The sequence below is a fragment of the Tasmannia lanceolata genome, unplaced genomic scaffold (genome assembly GCF_043159265.1).
Source record: "Tasmannia lanceolata isolate RefF3 unplaced genomic scaffold, GAP_Taslan_0.1 ptg000019l, whole genome shotgun sequence".
NCBI classification, from domain to species: Eukaryota; Viridiplantae; Streptophyta; class Magnoliopsida; order Canellales; family Winteraceae; genus Tasmannia; species Tasmannia lanceolata.
Window position 1 is genome coordinate 29,535,257 of NW_027518696.1, and position 25,247 is coordinate 29,560,503.

The following is a 25,247-nucleotide window of genomic DNA, read 5'->3' on the forward strand; positions in this document are numbered from 1 at the left end:
CTCATTCGAGGAGGGAGTATTTTTCTCTTTGTTTATTAAAGTCAGAAGCACACGTTGGAATGTATAGAGAAAGCAAGTTTTATTGAATTGAAAATGACCACATCTAATAAGACTTATCCTGAACATACTCAGGATTTACATTATTGACTCAAAAATAAAAGTAAGAAAAGACTCAACTGGACTAGAAATTTATTCAAACTTTTTAGAAGACTGCACTTAATAACTGGACTTGACATCATGACTGGACTTAATTAAAATAACAAAAGGACTAAGACTGCTGCAACTGTCTGGCTTTGGAGGCTCGGCAAGGGCTGGCTCATAACTAGACCTGTTTCTTTTGTTAACCATAGGTCGTCTAAGCATCGAGATCATCCGGCGACAGGGGATCAAGGAATCCTTCTGGCAACACTACGTTTAGATCTCCTCCAGCATCTGAGTCACTGTCGTCGTCACTGCTACTACTGAGCTCGATTATCGGATTTGGTTTGGATGGTCTTTCGTGTTCATGCTCATGAGTCAGAGACTTGAGTGGTTCCTTAGAGCTTTGACTAGCCGAGTTCCATATAACAATACTTCCTTCTCTATCATCTTGGAGCTTGGAGTCTTGCGGTTGGAAACAATTGGTCTTCATTTGTTGCTTCATTTGATGAATCTCCTGCGCGAGGGCGGTCACTTGTCTAGAGAGATTCAGAATCAATCCTTCAGAACCCGTGGCCATGGAACTTTGAGTACGCCCATATGCCATGGAGAAGCTAGGGCTTTTGCCTTTAGAGGTAACATCAGCTGAGCCAAATATCTCATTCAATTGAACCCTGATGCAACGATTCTCTTCTTTAAGCTCTTGCAATTGTTGGAGGATAAGAGCCAAGGTATCAGCAGTGGTATTGGACCGGGTATTTCTCGAGCTTTCAGCTACAGGAGCTGACGGAGGAAGTGGCGCGGAATCTGGATCAACAACGGAAGGTTGTGGAGAGCCAGGCCTCATTTGTAATAATGAATTGATCCGGACCTGAAAAATATTAGACATGGTTATGACAGTTCCTGGAATGGAAACAAGGAATATAAAGTGTAAGCCTGACATTCAAGGTGCGCTCTATACTTGACGATTGAAAGATGATTATGGGTTAAACAAGCAATTGAAATGACGGAATGAATCCTATAGTGACTGAGACATGATGATGGAGACACGAATGCACTAGGGGATGCCCTTAGTTTAAGGGTCATGGGAATAGACTCTGAGAGGGGTAGCCCTAGAGTGAGAAGAGATCAATGAAATAGACAAGATTGGATCATTTGGACCAGGTATGATCAGATCATGAGATTGCATAATCGAAAGATTGTGAGATTCTATTCCTGCCAGTTAGGGGATAGTATGAAGATACGATCGAATCACATGATAGAAGAATGAAAGGCATACGATCAAAAGATTAGATAAGATTGCATAGGATTGCTTTCAACGGGTAGATCAGGAATGACTAATCCTATGAGATCTTTGGAAATGATGGGATTTATATCCTAACCCCAAAGGGAAAGTTTTTAATCTTCGTACATTTTAACAGTGTTACTTGAAGGCATCAAACCCTAATCCTAATCTAGCGGAGTGGAGAGAGGATCTTGACTCATGACTTTGTTTGTGCACCTAAGGACCGATCGCAGCCATTGGAAGATGGACTACGGCCTAATCTAGACACAAATGGGTAGGATTTCCTAAGCTAGGCTCACACACGTGATGCACGTGTGTTCGTATACTACATGCATGTGTGGGTTAATCTAGGGGTAAGGCCAAGAGTTACCTTAGCGCGAATCCGTGTTAAATATACTGTACCAGTGTCCGGTGTATCAGTACGTGAACAAGAGATCCGTTTACGTACCATAAAGGTACTAGGCTAAGAGTGGAATGCTTCTCTAGCACAGAGGCACCAGGTGATGAAATCCCAGTCAACCATGCTAGATAACACTCCGGGTTCCTAAAATAGGATGTGTGTGCATGTGAGATGCAAGAGTTTAGATGCAAGTGATGTAAGTGTGTGCAATATGTTCGCGCAATCTATGATGCCTTCAGGTTATGTTAGATTAAATTTGAGTAAAATGTGATTAGAAAATAAAACATACAAACTAATCTAACAAGTATATAAGAGAAATAGTTTTCATGAGCCAGTTAAATTAAATTCAAATGAGTTATCCTCTGAAGTTTTAATGAAGTTAGGTGGTCCCCAGCAGAGTCGCCAAACTGTGGGACCCAATCCCGCGAGAGGGTTGCGGCGCGATGGTGCCACGCTCTCCCTTGGTCTCTCGTACCCACGCAAATGGCGTGTGTTTTTTATTATTGATTTTAATTACCCAACCAAGCAGGCAGCAACCAAGCCATAGGGTGCAACACAAACGTGCAACCCAAACGTGCAACCCAGTACCCATAAGGGCAGGGGTAAGCCGCCGAGCCTAGCGAGGTGTGATTTAATTCATCTTTTTCGTGAACTTGGGATCACTAAGGCAATCCGAATTCCACGCAAAAGAGAGTGACAGAGTCGCCACTTAGATGAGGGATGTAGGACCCATAATTGACCAGAAATCTAGACTCGTTACCTGGTTACGAGAATGGAAGGTATGGGGAGTTACCACCACATGCACCATTCCTGCCCGATAATCGATCTTCAATTCCAAAAGTTAACTCTTTTGAATTTCTTTTAAATGCCTCATTTAACTCTATATTAATGTGCGAACTATGTGACATGCATCCTAAGATCTAATTTCAATGTAATTCCTAAATGTGTATCTTAATTTTCTTAATTTGTTTGAATTCAATCTAAGTGAAAGTTCTCCTAAACTTCTAATTTCATGGAAAGTCCTAAGTGATTTAATTACTTTTAATTTAAGGATTAATGTACAAAACCCCACTTATGTGTGGAGCCGACTCGTGATTGGTATGCCATCAAGTATCCAAGCTGCCTACGTACCCAAGCCTCACTGGGATCAGAGTCGACGTAGTTCGGTGCACCTGAACTAAGCTACTTATGCCTAACTCATCTAGGACACCGATCTAGACTGGATTGACTGTTTTAACAGTTTTAAGAGAAATTATTTAATTCAAGTTGAAGATTTTATTATCCTAGGACTTCATCTAAGATGCTATATGATCCTATCTAAGTGCAAGTTGCCCCTTAGACTAATGCAGGTTAACCTACATCCTAGGTAACTCGGCTTGTCCTAGGGAAAAATTGGGTGATGTAGACACCCCCATTTTGCTCTGCTTTAATCAACAAAGAAGTTAGTGTTCCGGTTATCAGTCTTTTTCAGTGTTTTCCATTCCCGTGTCCGTCCCTTATGCTTTCTCAATCTTTCCGATCATTTCCGCAATGTTCCGCGTTTTCCTTTTCGCTAAGTATTGAGAGGGGTTATTCAGAAGAATCCAAACCAGAGAGAATTTGGACCCGGTTGGTGGGCCCGCATTGAGCATTTGTTTAGATTTGGATCAAGCAGGGGGGGGCCCGCGCATTGTTTTAATGAAAAATGAGTTTTGAGCCTACTTCGATCCAATGCATAAAGATGTCCATCAAGGGAGCGGTCAAGATCTCAGAGAGGTCATTTTTAACAACCAATTTACATGGTGGCCCACTAATCGGTTGGTTTAGATTACCTGATGAAGATAATTTAAAGAGCACAACCTATTTATAATGCAATCTAATCAATTGGATGGATTGGATCGTCACCAGGTGTTAATTTCTAGAGACACAATTTATTTATGCCATGGCCGATCCAATGGACAACTCGGATTATCCCGTGAAAAATGATTTGTGGGTCCAACCCGTTCTCATTGCGGCCCATCCAATTAAGCAGTTCGAATCATTCAATGGATGCGATTTGCAGGGCACGATTAATTTATGCCTTTGCTTATCAATTGGACGGCCAAGATCAGCTTGCGACAATGAATTAGAGGAGCGAATCATTTATTCGGTAGCCCTTTGAAATGGATGGTTCGGATCATCCTATGAATGATCTATAAGAAATGATTTATTGAGCATATCCCATTAATGACTTATTAATCGGGTGGTTCAGGTTATCCTATGGAGTGGACCCCACCATTTTCTTAAAAGGATACAAATAACAAGGCAAGATGTAGGAATTAGCCATACAACATGGGACCCACTTGGGATAAGGCCGAATTGAATGGATCGGATCATCCTACAAAGACTGCGAGGCACGCCTAATTTACACCATAGCCCAATTTATATTGTGGCTAACTATTTGGCCGGTTTGGATCAGTCCATGAGATTGATTTATGAGGGCGCAACCCAATTTGCCGTGGGGTATTAAATAGATGGCTAGGATCAGTTTCTAAGAATCAGATGGAATCATATGGACATAAGGCAATCGCTAAGTCAGTGTACGTGAGAACAAGAAATTTTTGCAAACAATTCTATTTTTAGATTGATACAAATATATCACAATAAAAGAAAAAAAGAAACAAAGGATGAGAAAGAATCTGTTTTAAGAAATAGAGGCATAATTTCATGGAGGAGACTCAGCAACTTTCCCAGCAGAGATGGGCCATAAGAAAAAAAAAAGGAAGAAGAAAAGGATTGCTCTGTTTCTTTATTCCGAACAGCGGCACCATAGCCGATGGCTCCCACCACCTTCTTCTGACTCCGACGGTTTTGTTTATCTCCCACCCTCTCATCTCGGAGCACAGCATTCCCACAAGCTCTCTCCCTCTCACCCTCTTCAGTTTCCATCGAAAAAAAGAAAAAAGAGAGGAGAAAAGCTATAACAGAGCAGCCATCTCCACCTCTGTTTTTCGGTCTCAACCATCTCATCTCCCAGCTCCCCTCACCATTCTCCAGAACTCTCTCATTTTTCTCACCCACCCTATCTCTATTTCAACAGAAAAAGCAGAGCATCGGTTTTGATTTGTTTCCTAAAACAATAGAAAAACAGAGTTTCAGTTTTACTCCCCACCACTCTCTATATCCTTCTCACACTCTCTGTCTCACTCCCTCACTCTCCCACTCTCTCTACATCCCTCTCTATCTCTCTTTCCATTCAGAATATTTTTAAAAAAAAATAATAATAATAAGAGGAAGAAAAACGTGAAAAAAACAGAGCATCGCATGCTCTGTTTTTCCCACGTTCTCTCTCTCTCTCTCTCTCTCACTCTCTCACTCTCTCTATATCCCTCTCACTCTCTCTCTCTCTGTCTCACTCCCTCACTCTCTCACTCTCTCACTCTCTCGGCCTCACTCTCACACCCTCTGTCAATCTCTCTCTCTCTCTCTCTCTCTCTCTCTCTCTCTCACCACAGCTTTGCTCCCTATCACTCCCTCTCTGTTTCGCTCTCTCTCCTTCTCGGATTATCACTCTCTTTCTATCTCTCCCTCTCTCCCAATAGCCGGCCATCTCTCCATCTGTCGTCTCTCTCGGCCTCTCTCCCACCCTCTGTCAATCTCTCTCTCGGCCTCTCTCTCTCTCTCTCTTTATATACCTCTCTCTCTCTCTATATATATATATACCTCTCTCTCGGCTTCTTTCCCTCTCTCTCTCTCTCTCATTCTCTATCTCTCACCTCCTCTCGGCAGTGAAGAAAACTCCACAAAATAAAACTAAAAAAAAAAAGAAAGAGCGAAAGAAAGCGAGCATTGGATTACGCGTCGGCGATATTTTTCGGGTTCTCCGGCTCTCGGATTCTGCGAGGATCCCCACCATAGGTAAGTACACTGTTCTCGAATTTTTCCGAAATTATCTGGTATTTTTTTAGATTTTTGCATGATTTTTAAGCATTTAAATGATTTTAATTCAATATTAAATGTGTGTGCTTAAAATCATGATCTGCATGAGTGTTTCAATTCCGTTTCGTCTCGAAATTTAATACAATGTTCTACTTAAATGGAGTAAAATAACTATAAGATCGGATCGGACATTGGATCAACGGTTTTTTAGAATTTGAGTGAAGAGTGGTATTTTATTTAAAATAATGGCTGAGTAATTACGAAATTCGAAAAAATAGCCATCTCAGGATGATCTATTTTTTGGAATTTTAAATTTTTTTTGTGTTCATCATATCAGAACAAGGTTGGAGGATGTTTTCCGGAGTCGTATTTTCTCGAGAATCGTGTTTTAAAAATAGAAAGCTCTTCAAAAATATCTTTTTGACGAAGAAAAATAAATTATATACTAAACGGATTCTAAAATTAATGAAATTTCGTGAAAAAATAATATAATACTGGTACATTCTACCATGATTTTTTGAGAATTTTTTGATTTGGTTTGGTATATTATTTTATGCTTTCTTTGAGAATTATCCGATTTTGGGAGAATTTTTATAGACATCAGATCACAGATTAAATTCTCAATATTTTTACAGTAGTCTTATATTCTATATTTCTTGTTTCTGTAAAAGTTTCAAGTGCTTTGGATCTTGTTTCATATGGGATTTAGTCTTAATTCATAATCTAGACTGAATATTGAAAAATCCGAAATTGATAGTAAATAGTTTCTAAAATTCATAAAAATATCACAGCATGCTATATTTACTCATATATTATTTCTTCAAAAATTTCATTGAATTTAGATTTCTATTTCTAGTAGTTTCTGTGTTATTTTTGCAATCTGGTCAATTAATTGTTAAATCAAAATTAAATATGAGCTTAATGTAAAAATATGTAAAAATCTTTCAGTAAGCTACATCTCATCATATCTTTCTGCTGTAGAAGTTTCAATTCATTTCGAATTCGTTTGCAACAGTTTCACTTGCAAAATCACTCATATGGTTTAAAATTGATAAAATCCATTAAAATATTGAGATTAATTGAAATTCATCTGAAAATCTTTCAAGAACCTTAAATCTCTGTCACATATTAATTCCTCAATCCATCGAAATAGAAATTTTAGGATTTTTAGATTTCCCTGGAAAAATGGCCAGCGCATCCATAATCGTATCCCTATTGCACTCGATCTTTGACAATTTGAATATTTAAGCTATAGCACGTTGTTGGCTCCGAGGTTACTGTCCACAGAAATCCTGAGATATGCCAGGCAATAAGATGCTATAACCTAAGTATTAAATTGCACAAGGAAAGAGCGCACGATTCCCTTCCTTGGATGCTATTCTGGGCCGAAATTGGTGAACCCTAGAGCCATTGGTAATCCTTAAATGTCCAGAAACTGAAAATCCTTAAAATCTGAAATTCATTAACCTCGAGAATTTAAATCGATTTGTCTTGTGTCTTTCGGAACCGTTGGATCGCGATTTTCATCGTAAGAACCATTAGAGCCCAATTTAGGAACACTGGTGTCAGGTCGTGTCTTAGGTTTTAGGGAGTCCTATAGTTAGGAGTCCAGCCTCATCACAGACGCTAATCCATCCATTAGGTGCCATTATTGTGGGCTTTATGGCCATTACCAATTTCAATGTGCATCCAATTGGAATGGAGATAGTGGTAGAACCAAGAGATCTTGGTTTACCAAATCCCCAACTTGATTTTCATTTTGAAAATGAGTTAGATTAGGGGCTTGAGCTTATCTATAGAACATCTTAATTGTTGATGTATGGTGTTGAAAATCCCCTCTTGTGTTGTATTTGTATTCCAAATAGGGGAAATTCTATTGTTAATTTTTTCCTTGATAAAGGGGGAGTTTTAAATTGAAATTTTTTATCCCTTTTTCTTTTGCCTCTTGCCCCATCTTTTTGTTGATGACAAAGGGGGAGAGAATTCTAGTATATTCGATAACCAAATAAGGGGAGAGAAATGTGTTTGCTTTTATTGGAAAATCCCTTGTGCTTGTCATCATAAAAAATGGGGAGATTGTAAGCCCAATGGTTCCCACCTTGGCATTCCCATCTTCTTTCGATAACCAAATGAGATGTTGTGCTCTACACAGGAATTTGATATGATATATCGCCATTACACAACTCAGCACAACACACGTGTAGACACCCCATTTTGACCATACCCTAAACCTCTCATGTTTGAGCAAAACCTAACCAAACCAATGTTTTAAAACTCCAAATTTCACTCCAAGGTAGGTTAGGGTCCCAGCAAGGTCCCTGCAAAATTTCATCAAAATCCGAGCACGTTTGCCTAGCGAACGAGCCGAGGTAAGTGTCGTAGTATAAACCAGAAGGGGGGTGAATGTATCCTGAGAGGGGGGCGAACTTATCCTGTGGAGGACGTGCCCAGGCCAAGTAAGACAAAAATAGCGGGCGCGCAATATCAACTTTTCGCGCGCCTTATCAACTTGAGGTGCGAATATTAATTCTGAATCTGCCTATAAATATCTCTTATTCTCTCATTTTTAGAGAAAAAAGGAAGAAAAAAAAAGGAGAAAAGGAGAGAGAGAGAGAGAGAGAGAGAGAGAGAGAAGCTAGATCTCGTTGTTTTTTCATTTTTTTCCGATCGTTCTTCATCTTCTCCGGTTGAGCTCCGGTGAGATTCCGGCTAGCATTCTGATCAATCATTCTTCTACACTCAGATTCATCTGTTTCCATTTTCTTTAAGCTTAAATCTAGATCTTTACTTTGTCAAAACCCTAACCTTTCCTCTTCTCTGATCTTTATCTTCATCTTCTCCGATTGATCTTACTGGAGATCTGATCTAATTTCCGAATTCTCCTTCTCCGATCTATTGTTTTACTCACTTTCTCAAACCTCAACTCATCTTGCTTCCATTCCCGACTATTTCTGCCATGATTTCCGGCTAAAAGTTTCTTCATCAGCACTTTCGATCTCATCTCCACTAGAAGCAAAGAGGAGTAGAAGAATCAACGGGGTATGTATCGATTCTGAGAAAAAGTTGAAAAATCGTCTTCAACAGGTAAGATCTGAATCATTCCCTTGCACAATTTCATGATCTAATTGATTTTTCTTCTTAAAATCGCATGACGAATGATATGCTTTTGATTTTGGCCCTCTGATAGAGTTGATTTTCAAATCACCTCCTAATAATTGTTATGCCTGATTTTTTATGTTGATTTGTAGATGATATTTCTTCACCGCCATTTTTTAATGTTAATAATCGTTAAATCCATGCTTGATGATTAGATCATTACTTTTTATTTTGTGTTATCATGTAAAAAATATTTCACAGTTTTTTTTATATCATAGTAATCTTCATTAGATTTCATTAAATGATTTAGAATCTGTGTTATATAGGTTTAAATTGCTTAAGATATATTGCTACAGGATATTTGAAATTCACTTTTTAATTTGAGCTTTGTGATTTTCTTATATGAAATCTGCTGAAAGTTTGAATCCTAATGTCCTTGAATTTCTTATTTCAGTGAGACCTTTGTCTAGTTGATATAATTCAGAGCAAGTGATTCTATTTCATTTGGGGAAATTGTATCATTTGTTGCGTTTTGAGTGTTTGTTACTAGAACTACCATGTTTCGTATAAAATAAACCCGATCAACCCACCTATATCTAGTCAATTGCACAGCTTTACTTTGTTTCTTTCTTACATTAGGTTTGTTGATCTTTTGAAAACTGTAATAACCTTACCCATGACAAAACTCCAACATGTGTCTATGATTGTTTACCCAAGGCCTTTAGGTAGGTTATTGAAATGGTTTTCTTCCTTGCTAGCATAACTCTATTAGAATTTTTTATAAAGAGTCTGTATTCATTCTCTCCAGTAGAAACATCATGAGACCGTATGGACTTTTCAGTCTGCTGTATACATTGAGATCACTTGGAATTTTGAAGTTAAATAAGCCATATGGCTGCTGTCCTTGAGAGGATATTCTAGGTATTTGGCTCTTGTTTAATCACGTTTTAATGATGTCATCACCGTATTGCATGGCACTTATGAACTCCAATCATCATTAGCTTACCATGACAGTAAATAGATGAAACATTCAAATGAAATGAAGTACATTATTACTTTTTTTTTTAGTATCATTGCTGATATCCAGTTCAGAAATGGCGTGAAATTAATCTTTTGTGTTCCAGCAGGTCTTTGATGAAAATAAAAAAATATAGTGTGAGAAAGTTTAAATCATTTGTGCTAAAAAGAAAGGATATCAGTTTTCACCATATTGTGATGAAAGCATTACTTGTTTTGCTCCTGATCAGTTAACGTATGTAAAATGATATTATTTTCTTGATGAATGTGGAATAATGTCAGTAAGCTGAAATAAAGCCTGGTAGGGATTGGTTCTTCATATAATGGCTACTATTGTAAACTTGTCTAAGAAATAGAATTGCTATGCTATCAGTTTGTGGAATATGGCTATACTCTAAACCTTGTTTTGAAGTTGTTCAAGTGATCTTTGGATTAATTTCTGAGTGGTATTGTCATAATATAAGTCAGTTGACATCATTTAAAATAGCCATAGGGGAAGAATATCATATCTTGTTGCCAAAATGGTTATGGATTAGTGCTTGTTTTACGAATTCCGTTTTATTTTAGCTGTAGGAATAAGTGAAAATTCATGGTTGTATTTTAACTGATGTTCATCTCAACTCAATTGTCCTTATCATTTCAAATATATCTATGAATGTGGGTGTATGTGTATGCTTATGTCATTGTATAAATATTCTATTCCAGTTCAGCTGTGCTTTCATTATCATGAATGTATATTACACAGTTGAGATCTTTGTTTGATTTAGAGCATTCAGCTGCTGTCCTACAGGTTCATGCACTGGTCCGGTTTTCACTGATTTATATGGTTTTTCACTGGTTCAGTTTTTACTGATTTATATGGCCCTTCACTAGTTCAAGTTTTTACTGATTCATATACTTGTACACTGGTTCGATCCTTCATTGATTTGGACTTGTATTGTGTTGAATGGATGAATCAAGGGGAATATTATAGAGATACATTGTTTATCATGGCATATTATAGGTTTCACAATATTAGTTTTCTCATTGTTTGCACTATAAAGCTACATTAGCTTAATTCTCCTCTTCACTGTCAGTACTATTTAGTATTTTAATTTTTAAAATATGAAGAGAATTGATATAGTTATCAAGGCATGGTGTTGTTGCTAGTATTCTTCTCCCAGCCTGGACAATATCTCATTTAAATTTGGATCTTGTTTGGCACTCAATTATTATCTTGAGAATTCTTGACAGTGTTGCTGCTAGAATATTACGATTTTGTTAGTGTTATGATCAAAATGCCATAGAACAAATAGATAAGCATCCATATATGCAAAGAGGGTTCTCTTTTAGATCTTGTAAAAGTGGCAGCGTAATTCTGTCCAGGTTTCAGCCCCAGTTTTGTACAAGATTTAAACCGTGAGTTGTACAAATTTAGCTTGCTTGCTTGATTTTCATTTTCTTGTAGATTGGATGAGTGTAAAGAAATAAAATAAAAATAAAGAATCAGTGTTGATATGGTCAGGTTGGGTAGTTGTTGACATCTAGTTTGTTGTCATTTTGTTTTCACCCTCTTATTCTTTGTAGGTGAATAGCAATGGTTCAATTCAGTTTGGAATTTATCTTTACCCTACCATATTTTGGCAGTGGCATTATTCTGTAACCTATGCTCTTGTAGTGGATCAATATGGGTAGCTTCAAATATGCAATTTTATTAACAAGTATGTGTGAATGAATGTATATGAGTGTCTGTTCATGTGTGTGCATCTCTAAGACTATGGTTCTAGTGAAGTTAAAAAAAAACACATAAATGCTGTCCATCTTTACACAGCTGCTGCTCCGTATGCTCATTATTCCTGCAAAATATGAGCTGGTGTTGTTTGAAGTCATTTTCATAGAAAAGATATTGGATTTTTACTAATAAATACTGTTATTCCTTTCATAACCTGCTATGCTTTCTGGTTATATGTTATTGTACAATCAGGTTATATTTCCTACAACTTTATTCTACCTCTGATGAAGAATGATATCAGTTGAATCATGTTATGCTGATTGCATAACTTGATTATTTTTGTGAGCTAAGTTTTAATATTCTTATGACTTGGATTGCCAGTATTTATCATTTATCTTATTATTGTACTATGTGACAAAGGTTTATTTCTCTTGTGACACGATACATTGCCGTATATGACAGAAAATTCATGTCCCTTGGGATTGGGAATCCTTTCTTTCGTCATTAGATGTATTTTAGTATTGGGATCTTGAGTTCAGGTGATGAAGGCGCTAGCCCAAGCCCATCCTTAGGGGACTTGCACAGTCCAAGTAGTGCTCTCCTCTTTATTTAGTAGACTTACACAGTCTTTTAGACACCTTTTAGATAGAAGAGTCTTCATTAGGAGGCACACTATGTCTCATTAGGTAATTCTCATTTGGAGATAATCCTCATTTAAAGCTTACTGTGGACCACGATCCGAGGACGGCGAGGGAACGGGTCCCTGACACCCTCTGGATCATCCACGTGTGAAGGAGAGCTCTACCAAGGAACTCTCGAAATGGATGCCACCCTCATAGCATAGCATAAGTGGCGATATAAAAAGAAAGAGATATGTCTTGATCCGGAACCAAGGTTCGAAACCGAGACATACCTAAAATAAACTCAGAGTCGCCATCCATGGATATGCCATGGAACCCTAAATCAAATCCTCTGTGCAATGGATAACCAGAAATATATATGGGTTCGTGCCTGGTTATGAATGGAGAAGGTCTGAGAGCACCCCCAATTCGTCCGAGTGCAAGCACTTGGTCTCTTATGCCATTTTCATTAACTCCAAAGAAGTTTGGGTAAAAATCATGTGAAATGGGAACAATCCTCAGGAGTCGTCTACCTAAGCATGCATTTCCTGAGAATACAAATAATAAACACACATAAAATAAAATGAAAGATGTGACACCTAAGCATAACTAGGTTATGAGTGACATGCCTAATGGGTGTCTAAGTTCTGATGTGCAAACACATGCAAGCTATAGCTAAAGGTATAGGATTAGCTAAAGGTATAGGATCAGTACAAGAAAGTAAGAAAACACATCAAAACATACGATGACTATACAACAAATCCTAAGACTCTAAATGATTAGCCCGAGTCTTCGGATGGTCTGGTATTCATCCAAAGAAGCCTACGTATCCCCGCCTCCGCAAGAATCAGAGCCACGTAGTTCTTCGTGCCTATTCTAAGCTAGGATGCCTAAGACACCTAGACCTCTATCCTAGACTCGATCAAAAAGACCGGACTAGTTATTAAAGTTTCTTGTACGCTTATTTAAATTCCAGTGAATGGTGGATTTTAGGACACCCTATATGCCCTTACTAAATGTAGATTAGCCATAAGCTAATGCAGGTGGTTCCTACAACCTATGTGTAAATAGGCTGTATTTCCTAAGGAAAACCAAAGGTGGACTAGCGTATCCTACTCTAGTCATCACTCGGTGATGTAGATCGCCGACTGATCGGACGGAGGCGTTCCTATAACTCTAGGACAGACCTGTAACTCTAAAATAAGCACACAACAAACAAATAAACAAACAACCTATCAAAAGAAACTCCTAACTCTAAAACTCTCTATCTAGGAGAAACTCCTAATTCTAGAAGAAGATCTTTTAAAAACAAGGTTTTGAAGGGTTGCTTATTCAAAAAAGATTTAAAATGTTATTTACAAAAGTTTGGCTGGACTTGGGATATGGATCCCAAGCTGCACTACGTACCTCGTGAAAGAGGATCAAGCCAACGTAGTTCAAAACGAACTCTCCTAATTAAAATCTAACAATCCAAAAGATTTAAGGTTTTTAATGTTTTCAAATTTTTTTGATATTTTTAAAGTTTTCAATGTTTTTGACATTTTAAATTTCTGATGTCTTTGGATTTTAAAATATTCCAATGCTTTTAGATTCTTAAATGTTTTCACCCTTCAAGGGAACACGCAAGCATAACCACAAACTAGGGCAAAGCCCTAAATCGAAAGGGGAAACCTCGAACAAACAACAAGCGTCTCAAAGAGACGAACCACAACACGTAAATAAATGTCCCAAGAACAGAGAAAATGAATCTAAGATCTCAAACAAGCAAAGCTCTAATAAGACTGAGTTAGTCTCTAATCAAAGCGGAATAATAACAACTCTAAAGGAGAAACTCCTAAGTAATAACACTAAAAAGGGGCGCAAATGAGTCAGGGACTCTTTAATAACACTACTAAAAGAAGGTAAATAAGCCAAAGACTTGCTATTAATTCTACCAAAAGATGAATGAGTCAAAGACTCTAATAAAACCTAAAGACAACTGAGTCAAAGACTCTCTAACAATGCCATCCAAAGGACGAGTGAGTCAACGACTCTCTAATAAAAAACACTAAAGAAGATAAATGAGCCAAAGGCTCTCTAATACTACAACTTTAAAGGAGGAGTGAGTCAAAGACTCTCTAAAAGGAGCTGCTCCAATATAAGGCTGGGTAAGCCTTCTAAAAATGAAAACCCTCTAAATGAGGCAAGGCTTGTCTCCAAATAGGGGCTCTATAAATGAGGCAAGGCATGCCTCCTATGGGTTCATTATCTATCAAAAAACAAGGCAACCTCCCTGAGGGTAGGCTCCCAATGAGGCTTGTCTCCAAGGGAGCAAGGCCTAATGAGACAAAGCATGTCTCCTAGTAGGGATCTAATTTCTATCGGTGTCTAAAAGACTATTAAAGTCTACTATACAAAGGAGGGGAGCTCTACTTAGACTGAGCGAGTCCCCAAATGATGGGCTCTTCTAACGAGACATAACTTGTCCCCAAAGAGGGAGGCTCCGGCTAGCGCCATCATGGCCTCAAAACTCTCCTCGGGAACTAAAACCACAACCTCAACACAAATCAAATTTAAACACCACACTCATCTTTTGCATTGCAGATTTCAATATAAACAAAAGAAAGAACAACAATTTTAACGCGATTGAGGGCATAAGATGAGGCAAGGTGTGCCTCCTATTCACAAAGGGGAAGCAATTACCACCAATAAGACCGTGTATGTCTCTTTGATGACTTAAACCTCGATTATCACACTAGGTAAGCCAAAAAACAAATTATATGAACCTCTGTCCAAATCTTGACATTAAAAAGATGAAGAATAACATGGAAATTCTAATTATAATTACTCAGGATCCAGATCCGATCACTCAGAATATGCGCCATAACGTGAAGATTTCAATCAAGATTTCAATCAGAATAAACAAAACTTAGCAATAGAAATCATAGAAGATAAAAAAAAAACACGCAAAAATCATACAATTCTGAAAATAATCAACAGTAGCCACACAAAAAGAATGGCAAAACTTTTTTAAATGCCAAATAGACTGAAAATTTCCTTGTTCTCTGTTCTACGTTACCCTTTTTCTCTCTTTGCCCTTGCTTTTCAAATCAACAGCCTAATCCCTTGAGAATTTTCCATAGCTTTTTACTCTTTCGTAACCACCAGAATGAGAGATTAGATCAATAGTTGAAGAGGTTTGCCAAAACGAAGAAGATCACCAGATTAGATCTGAGAATTATTCTACAGACTCCGAAACTCTATCGGAAAAAAAATGGAGATTGGCCGGAATCTATGGAGCTCACCAGAGCTTAGGCAAATTTGCCGGAAAGAGAAGGTCAGAAGTGAAACACAGAGGTAGGGTCTGATTGGGGGGTTTTAAAGAGGTATCGGTGGTTAGATTGGGTAGAAATGAAGTGGGTTTGGGGGTAAGCAAAATGGGTTTGAGGTAGTGTGGTACCCGATCCCGCGAGAGGGGTGAGGCGCGAGCCGCCGCGCTCTCTCTCTTGGTCTCTCGTACCCACGCGATTGGCGTGTGCATTTAATTATTGATTTGAATTCGTCTTTCATGTGAACTTGGGATCACTAAGGCAATCCGAATTCCACACGAAAGAGACTGACAGAGTCGCCACCTAGATGTGGGATCTAGGACCCGAAATTAACCAGAAATCTAGACTCGCTACCTGGTTACGAGAATGGAAGGTATGGAGAGTTATCCGCCACATGCACCATTCCTGCCCGATAATCGGTCTTCGATTCCAAAAGCTAACTCTTTTAAATTTATTTTAAATGGCTCATTCAACTCTATGTTAATGTGCGAACTAAGTGACATGCATCATATGATCTAATTTCAATGAGAATCCTAAATGTGTATCTTGATTTATTAATTTGTCTGGATTCAATCTAAGTGAAAGTTCTCCTAGAATTCTAATTTCATGGAAAGTCCTAAGTGATTTGATTAAGTATTTACAAGAAAATTAATATACAAAACACCACAATTTGTTGTGGTGCCGACTCGCGGGTGGTATGCCATCAGACATCCAAGCTGCCTACGTACCCAAGCCTCACTGGGATCAGAGTCGACGTAGTTCGGTGCACCTAAGCTAAGCTACTTATGCCTAACTCAACTAGGACACCGATCTAGACTGGATTGACTGTTTCAACAGTTTTAAGAGAAGTTATTTAATTCAAGTTGAGGATTTTATTATCCTAGGATTTCATCTAAGATGTTATATGATTCTTATCTAAATGCAAGTTCTCCCTTAGACTAATGCAGGTTAGCCTACATCCTAGTTTACTAGGCTTGTCCTAGGGAAAGAGTGGGTGACTAGTGTAACTAGACCTATGGCACGGTTGCTATACATAGCAAGCGTCTGTGATGAGGCTGGACTCCTGACTCTAGGACTCCCTAAAACCTAAGACTCCCTAAAACTTAGGACACGACACCAGTGTTCCTAAATTGGGCTCTAAGGGTTCCTAAAGGAATTTTGAATCCACCGGCTCTTGGGAATCTCGAATTCTTTTGGGCTTGTGGAAACTTTTAAAGTTTTCTTGAAGCTTTTATTATCTGAAGGTATTTAGTGTGTTTGGTAGCTTTTAAAGTTGTTTATTTAGAAGGTTTTAGTTTCACTTGAAATTTTTAGTGGTCTTTTGGTTAATGGCTTTTAACGGATTTTTATCAGTGGATTTTAAATGGGTGAATTTTAGTTTTGTTAATTTTAGGTTGGATGTACTTTAGATTAATGTCTTTCGATTTTGGTTTGGAAAATGACGTTAACACAACCAAGTTTTGACAATTGCACAAATTCGACAAACCATTGACCATTAAAAGATCTAACAAATGCAGCCCACTAAAACTGTCGTAACTCTTTTAACAGCTTGGCCAAATTCAACGTACAAACATGCGTTGGAAAGATCTTTTATAGGGCTACAACTTTGTAGTTCTCCATTGTTTGTAAATCTGTGATTTAGAGGTTCGAATTTGTGTTGCAAACAAAAGGACAGCAACATTAAACTGGAAATGCCTAAAGGTGTGCCGCAACCATTTTGGACTTAACTTTTTAACCGCTCGCCGTCTGATCTAGCACGAATACTCGTTGGAAACGGAACGAAAATATCTACGACTTTGTAGTTAACCATTTCCCACGATTCTGTTGTTTAGAGGTCGAAAAATCTGTTTAAAGTCTAACAGCTAGCACTATGACGGGAATGATATTGGCACCCCCATGTTTTCTTTTGATAGTTCTTATTTTTTTAGTGATTAAAAGACGGTGAATATGAAAAATGGCTTGAATAGGCCTGAGATTAGATTCAAATGGGATGTTTGAAAAAGGGGTTGTTTTTATCTACTTGGCAAGGTGGGGTATGGATATTGGGTTCTTGAGATTGAGTGGGGCTGTTGTTATCAAATTGGAGTGGGGGCTGTTGTTATCAATTGAAAGATGGAGGTTTTGTAAGCCAAATTAAATGGGTTTTGATAATTCATGTAAAATTCAAGTTTTCTTTCTTGTAAATGTTCAAAATTTTTAATGAATTGTTTTCCCAAAACAAATCCGAAATTCCTAAAAAAAAGCTAATGATTTTAAAATCCCACTCTAATAGGTTCTAATGACCCTAACACATTAATTATATTTAGCATAAGTGAGAACATGACAAAGGCCAAACCGGTACGAAATTAAACATGACAGTAACCAAAATATACGCAAAACAACACTCAATCATACAAATATAGAAAAGAAAATAAAATTCCAAAAGGCATACCTTTTTGTAAACGATATTCCATGCAAACTTATGGAGAAGAGGGATTCGGTCTAGAGAAAGGGCTTGAATTTTCTAAGAGAGGGGTTCTCCCCTTCTTCTCCTCCTTTTTTTCTTTGGATGGTGGGATGAGAGGGTATTTATAGGAGAATGGGATAGGAGGTTAGGTGAGGTTAGGTGAGGTTAGGTAAGGTTAGGTGAGGTTAGGTGGTTAGGTGAGGTTAGGTGAGGTTAGGTGAGGTTTGGATGGTTAGGATGAGAGGAGAGGTTAGGTGAGGTTAGGTGAGGTTTGGGTGGTTAGGATGAGAGGAGAGGTTAGGTGATTTTGGATGGTTAGACCCAGGTCAAGATCTGCCATTGATCTAACGATTTACGGAAATCGGGTCTCGGAATGGAATCAGGGTCCGGGCTATGAAGTGACCCTAGCTTATTTTGTCCCGATTGATGATCCGTAAAGTCAGATCAAGATATTAATGACCTAAAACATATAAATCAATGATAGAGGGGGTTCTCACATGGATTTAACACACTAAATTCACCAATCAGGGTATTTTTCAATTTTTCGGATCTAATCATCTCACCAGGTACATCTCTTTATCATTTTGTTTTTTTCAAAAAATTTGAGGATGCATACTTTACCAATGAAATTCTACGGATCAATATATTAGGTTATTGTTTGGTTAAAGTAAGGCAAAATGTGGGTGTCTACAGATGCCCCTCTTTGGTAGAGACGACGTACTCATCGAATACCAAAGTCAAAATGACAGAACCATTTTGCGTAGCTTTAATCGACAAAGAACCCCCTAAACACAATGCAACCTAATATAATGCAAGACCTTAGATGAAATCCTAGAATTGGAATGCAATAAAACAAACCCGCTGCGGTGCCGCTGGCAACGAGAGAAATGGGATACCATTTTCAAATGGATTTTCGGAGGGAAAGGAATATCGCTTTTGAACAGCTTCAGAGGAAATGAGACGTCATTTTCAAATGGTCTCAGAGAGAATAATGGATGACTTTTGAAAGATTCTTAATGAAAACGCAGCATCATTTTTGAATGGGCTTGGGCAAGATGAAATACCGTATTTATACGGATTCGAAGGAAATGAGACATCATAGTTGTATGATGTTCAAAGGGGATAAGAGACCATAGTTGTATGGACTCGAAGAGAATGAAATACCGTATTTGTACGGATTCCAAGGAAATGAGACATCATAGTTGTATGATGTTCAAAGGGGATAAGAGATCATAGTTGTATGGACTCGAAGAGAATGAAATACCGTATTTGTACGGATTCCAAGGAAATGAGACATCATAGTTGTATGATGTTCAAAGAGGATAAGAGACCATAGTTGTATGGACTCGAAGAGAATGAAATACCGTATTTGTACGGATTCCAAGGAAATGAGACATCATAGTTGTATGATATTCAAAGGGGATAAGAGACCATAGTTGTATGGACTCGAAGAAAAGAGGCACCGTTCTCAAACGGGCTCGAAGAATTTAGAGATTTTTCATAGGATTGGATTTATTATTATTTTTTTGAATCGGGGATTGGATTTGATGAATTTTTTTTAATTTATTATTTTTTTTTAATTTTTTTTTGGGAAATGAAACATCATAGTTGTATGATGTTCAAAGGGGATAAGAGACCATAGTTGTATGGACTCGAAGAGAATGAAATACCGTATTTGTATGGATTCCAAGGGAATGAGACATCATAGTTGTATGATGTTCAGAGAGTATAAGAGACCATAGTTGTATGGACTCGAAGAGAATGAAATACCGTATTTGTACGGATTCCAAGGAAATGAGACATCATAGATGTATGATGTTCAAAGAGGATAAGAGACCATAGTTATATGGACTCGAAGAAAAGAGGCACCGTTCTCAAACGGGCTCGAAGAATTTAGAGATTTTTCGTAGGATTGGATTTTATTTTATTTTGAACCGGGGATTGGATTTGATGAATTTTTTTTATTTATTATTTTTTTTAAAATTTTTTTTTTGGGAAATGAAACATCATAGTTGTATGATGTTCAAAGGGGATAAGAGACCATAGTTGTATGGACTCGAAGAGAATAAAATACCATATTTGTACGGATTCCAAGGAAATGAGACATCATAGTTGTATGATGTTCAAAGGGGATAAGAGACCATAGTTGTATGGACTCGGAGAGAATGAAATACCGTATTTGTACGGATTCCAAGGGAATGGGACATCATAGTTGTATGATGTTCAAAGGGGATAAGAGACCATAGTTGTATGGACTCGCAGAGAATGAAATACCGTATTTGTACGGATTCCAAGGAAATGAGACATCATAGTTGTATGATGTTCAAAGGGGATAAGAGACCATAGTTGTATGGACTCGAAGAGAATGAAATACCGTATTTGTACGGCTTCCAAGGAAATGAGACATCATAGTTATATGATGTTCAAAGAGGATAAGAGACCATAGTTGTATGGACTCAAAGAAAATGAAATACCGTATTTGTATGGATTCCAAGGAAATGAGACATCATAGTTGTATGATGTTCAAAGGGGATAAGAGACCATAGTTGTATGGAATCGAAGAGAATGAAATATCGTATTTTTACGGATTCCAAGAAAATGAGACATCATAGATGTATGATGTTCAAAGAGGATAAGAGACCATAGTTGTATGGACTCGAAGAAAAGAGGCACCGTTCTCAAACGGGCTCGAAGAATTTAGAGATTTTTCGTAGGATTGGATTTTATTTTATTATTTTTTTTTGAATCGGGGATTGGATTTGATAAATTTTTTTTATTTTTTATTATTTTTATTATTTTTTTTTAATTTTATTTTTGGGAAATGAAACATCATAGTTGTATGATGTTCAAAGGGGATAAGAGACCATAGTTGTATGGACTCGAATAGAATGAAATACCGTATTTGTACGGATTCCAAGGAAATGAGACATCATAGTTGTATGATGTTCAAAGGGTATAAGAGACCATAGTTGTATGGACTAGGAGAGAATGAAATACCGTATTTGTACGGATTCCAAGGGAATGAGACATCATAGTTGTATGATGTTCAAAGGGGATAAGAGACCATAGTTGTATGGACTCGAAGAGAATGAAATACCGTATTTGTACGGATTCAAGGAAAGGAGACATCATAGTTGTATGATGTTCAAAGGGGATAAGAGACCATAGTTGTATGGACTCGAAGAGAATGAAATACCGTATTTGTACGGATTCCAAGGGAATGAGACATGTACGGATTCCAAGGGAATGAGACATCATAATTGTATGATGTTCAAAGAGGATAAGAGACCATAGTTGTATGGACTCAAAGAAAAGAGAGACCGTTCTCAAATGGGCTTGAAGAATTTAGAGATTTTTCATGAGCTTGAATTTGATGTAAGATTAGATTTTTTTTGTTTTTTGAAATCCTTGCATGCGGATTAACTTAGCTCTGGAACGATTGCAGGGGGTTAGATACACCAGGCATCTTTTACCGAGACAGCTGTAACATTTGACTAACTGGACAATGATCGACTCTTTCTAAAGAGAAAACTTAGATAAAAGGCACTACTCAAAGGACTGAGGAGCTCTGAATGAGTGAACTTAGAATAACAAAGATTGACTGACTACACTGACAGACACAGTGATGCTTCTGACTTAGTTAATATTTTGTTTGGTAAGTCTATCCTTCCGAGGAATAGTTTTTCAATTGGTAAACACTGGACCTTTTCCTTAAAACAGTAATGCCTCAAGGATTTAATTACGACCCCTAAGATTGCTTAGCTTCAATGCCCCCAGTTTTGAGGATGTTACTTGAATTTGTTTGAACTTCAGTTAATCTTCAGTCTTGATACCGGCTGTAGCCTTCTTATACTGATTCTCTTACCGTGACCAAGTCACCTCTTCGGGGTTTTTAACTTGGCGGACCGTGCTAGCCTTAACTTTTGCCTGAACCACCTTTCTAGGTTTTTGATCCAGCAGGCTATCTCCTTAGCTTCTGCCTAAGCCGCCCTTTCGGGTTTTCAACTTAGCAGGGGAATGATCTTAAATTTTGCCTAGACCGCCCTTTCAGGTTTTCAGTCTAGCAGATCTTCAAACTCCGCTCTTTTTCTTATTCATCATTTTTTTTTATTGTGTCTCGGGATCTAGCTCATTAGTTCTGAACACTAGAAGGACTTTTATAGGTAGGATAGGGCTTTTCAAAGAATGGCTTAAGGCTCAACAAAGATTTCGACCGAACCTGTGAACAGGTCGCCTACATATCCCAAGGTAGGAATCAGGTCGTGTGTAGCTCAGGGCGAATGCCCCTAGTTTGAAGATAAATTGTTTGAAGGTTAATTGATTTTTTCCTTTTTTTTCTTTCTTTCTGGAATAATTGACCTCTCTTCTACTGGAACTTGTCCCTCTTTTTTTTTTTGAAATGATTGAATTTCTTTTCCTTTTTGAATCGACCGAACTCGGTTCAACCGAGTTGCCTACGTACCCCAGTATAGGGATCAGGTCTCGCGTAGTTTGGGGAAATGCCCCTGGTTTGATGGGTTTTCAAGAAAATTTTATTCAGGCTCGAAGGGTTTGCAAACCGGTATTCTTTTGACATTGGTTCTGATTTTGGGATTTATTCGGCCAAAGGGGGCCTTCCGATGTTCAGATTGGCTAGAGTCCGTCTGGTACTGATTATTTTTTTCTTTTTTGTTTTTTTTTTTTTGTTTTTTTTTTTTTACGGAGTTTGACGGCATTTCCAGGTAAGAGATAATGGATCTTCTTCTTCCAAGATTCTAAAGTGTGCTTTCGACTTTCATAGAGCGAAACTTGTTCTTTGACATCCTCCATCTATGGATTCGTTCTGATGATCACTTTTCAATGCTTGCTCTTGAACTTCTTATCTTGAATTTGTTGGCTTTATGTTATGAATTTGAGAACCAAGGTCATTAATTGGAAATATGAAAGTTGTTTCCACTCTATGCCCCTTGTATAGCATATATCTTCTCACTTTCTTCATTTTCTTTGAGCTTTCCAACTATGTCTTGCCCCTGGTATCGGTTGTAGCTTTTCTAGACAATCATCTTATTCTTGAAATAATTTTATCAATTCTTCACACTCTTCAGAGGGTAATGTATTTTCAATCGGCATTTACTGAATCAAAGTTTCAGTGCCAGCGTTTACCACTTCAATTTCATTTTTGAAAAGCTGGGATTGGCGCTCCTCCTCTTGTTCAAGTAATTGCTGTGACTCAAGTGGAGTTTAGTCAATTTTGTCCTCATTTGAGGAGGGAGTCTTATTTAAGATCAGAAGCACACTTAAGAAACAGACACAAGTGAACTATTTGACTTGAAATTTTTATTTAAAGAAAAAGCTATTACATCTGACGACCTATCCTCTCAGGATTCACAACTCTAAATAAAAAAGAGAGATAACTTGCCTGGACTAGGCATTGACCTTGAAATGTAAGACCGGACTCAACAATTGTACTGACCATGATGACTGATTCGCATTGGGGAATGCCCCTAGTTCAAGGATTATGAGAGTAAACTCCGAAGGACTTAGCAAAATATTCTTGAAAAATGTTGCCCTTAGAGTAAGAAAGGACCAAGGGTACAATTAAGATTGGATCATCTGGACCAGGCATGATCAGATCATGAGATTGCATAATCGAAAGATTGTGAGATTCTGCTCCTGCCAGTTAGGGGATGGCATGAAGATACGATCGAATTGTATGACAGAAGAATGAAAGACGCACGATCAAGAGATTAGATGAGATAGCATAAGATTGCTTTCAACAGATAGATCATGAATGACTAATCCTATGAGATCTTTGGAAATGATGGGATTTATATCCTAACCCCAAAGGGAAAGTTTTTAATCTTCACACATTTTAACAGTGTTACCTGAAGGCATCAACCCTAATCCTAATCTAGCGTAGTGGAGAGAGGATCTCGACTCATGACTTTGTTCGTGTATCTAAGGACCGATCGTAGCCATTGGAAGATGGACCACGGCCTAATCTAGACACAAATGGGTAGGATATCCTAAACTAGGCTCACACACGTGATGCACATGTGTTCGTATACTACATGCATGTGTGGGTTAATCTAGGGGTAAGGCCAAGAGTTCCCTTAGCGCGAATCCCTGTTCGATATACTGTACCAGTGTCCGGCGTATCAGTACGTGAACAAGAGATCCCTTTACGTACCATAAAGGTACCAGGCTAAGGGTGGAATGCTTCTCTAGCACAGAGGCACCAGGTGATGAAATCCCAGTCAACCATGCTAGATAACACTCCGGGTTCCTAAAATAGGACGTGTGTGCACGTGAGATGCAAGGGTTTAGATGCAAGTGATGTAAGTGTGTGCAATAAGTTCGCGCGATCTATGATGCCTTCAGGTTTTGTTAGATTAAGTTCAAGTAAAAGGTGATGAGAAAATAAAACAAGACAAATTAATCTGACAAGTATAGAGTTTTTATGAGCCAGTTAAATTAAATTCAAATGAATTATCTTTTGGAATTTTAATGAAGTTAGGTGATCCCCAGCAGAGTCGCCAGACTGTGGTACCCGATCCCGCGAGAGGGGTGGGGCGCGAGCCGCCGCGCTCTCTCTCTTGGTCTCTCGTACCCACGCGATTGGCGTGTGCATTTAATTATTGATTTGAATTCGTCTTTCATGTGAACTTGGGATCACTAAGGCAATCCGAATTCCACACGAAAGAGACTGACAGAGTCGCCACCTAGATGTGGGATCTAGGACCCGAAATTAACCAGAAATCTAGACTCGCTACCTGGTTACGAGAATGGAAGGTATGGAGAGTTATCCGCCACATGCACCATTCCTGCCCGATAATCGGTCTTCGATTCCAAAAGCTAACTCTTTTAAATTTATTTTAAATGGCTCATTCAACTCTATGTTAATGTGCGAACTAAGTGACATGCATCATATGATCTAATTTCAATGAGAATCCTAAATGTGTATCTTGATTTATTAATTTGTCTGGATTCAATCTAAGTGAAAGTTCTCCTAGAATTCTAATTTCATGGAAAGTCCTAAGTGATTTGATTAAGTATTTACAAGAAAATTAATATACAAAACACCACAATTTGTTGTGGTGCCGACTCGCGGGTGGTATGCCATCAGACATCCAAGCTGCCTACGTACCCAAGCCTCACTGGGATCAGAGTCGACGTAGTTCGGTGCACCTAAGCTAAGCTACTTATGCCTAACTCAACTAGGACACCGATCTAGACTGGATTGACTGTTTCAACAGTTTTAAGAGAAGTTATTTAATTCAAGTTGAGGATTTTATTATCCTAGGATTTCATCTAAGATGTTATATGATTCTTATCTAAATGCAAGTTCTC

General features: G+C 38.0%; 1 long non-coding RNA gene across 2 annotated transcripts in view; it reads right to left on the reverse strand.

Moving 5' to 3' along the window:
* Positions 1–228: 228 nt before the first annotated feature.
* The window catches only part of LOC143852523 (uncharacterized), a 34,910-nt gene continuing 9,891 nt past the window's right edge, over positions 229–25,247 (reverse strand). Inside the window, exons 3-4 of one of the 2 annotated variants that reach the window (XR_013236784.1) lie at positions 17,904–23,570; positions 229–1,009 (exon numbers count right to left, since the gene is read on the reverse strand). This is a non-coding gene — a long non-coding RNA (uncharacterized LOC143852523). Of the gene's footprint in view, positions 1,010–15,649; positions 17,294–17,903; positions 23,571–25,247 lie in introns of those variants that run through there. The other variant, XR_013236785.1, reaches the window with a different exon arrangement.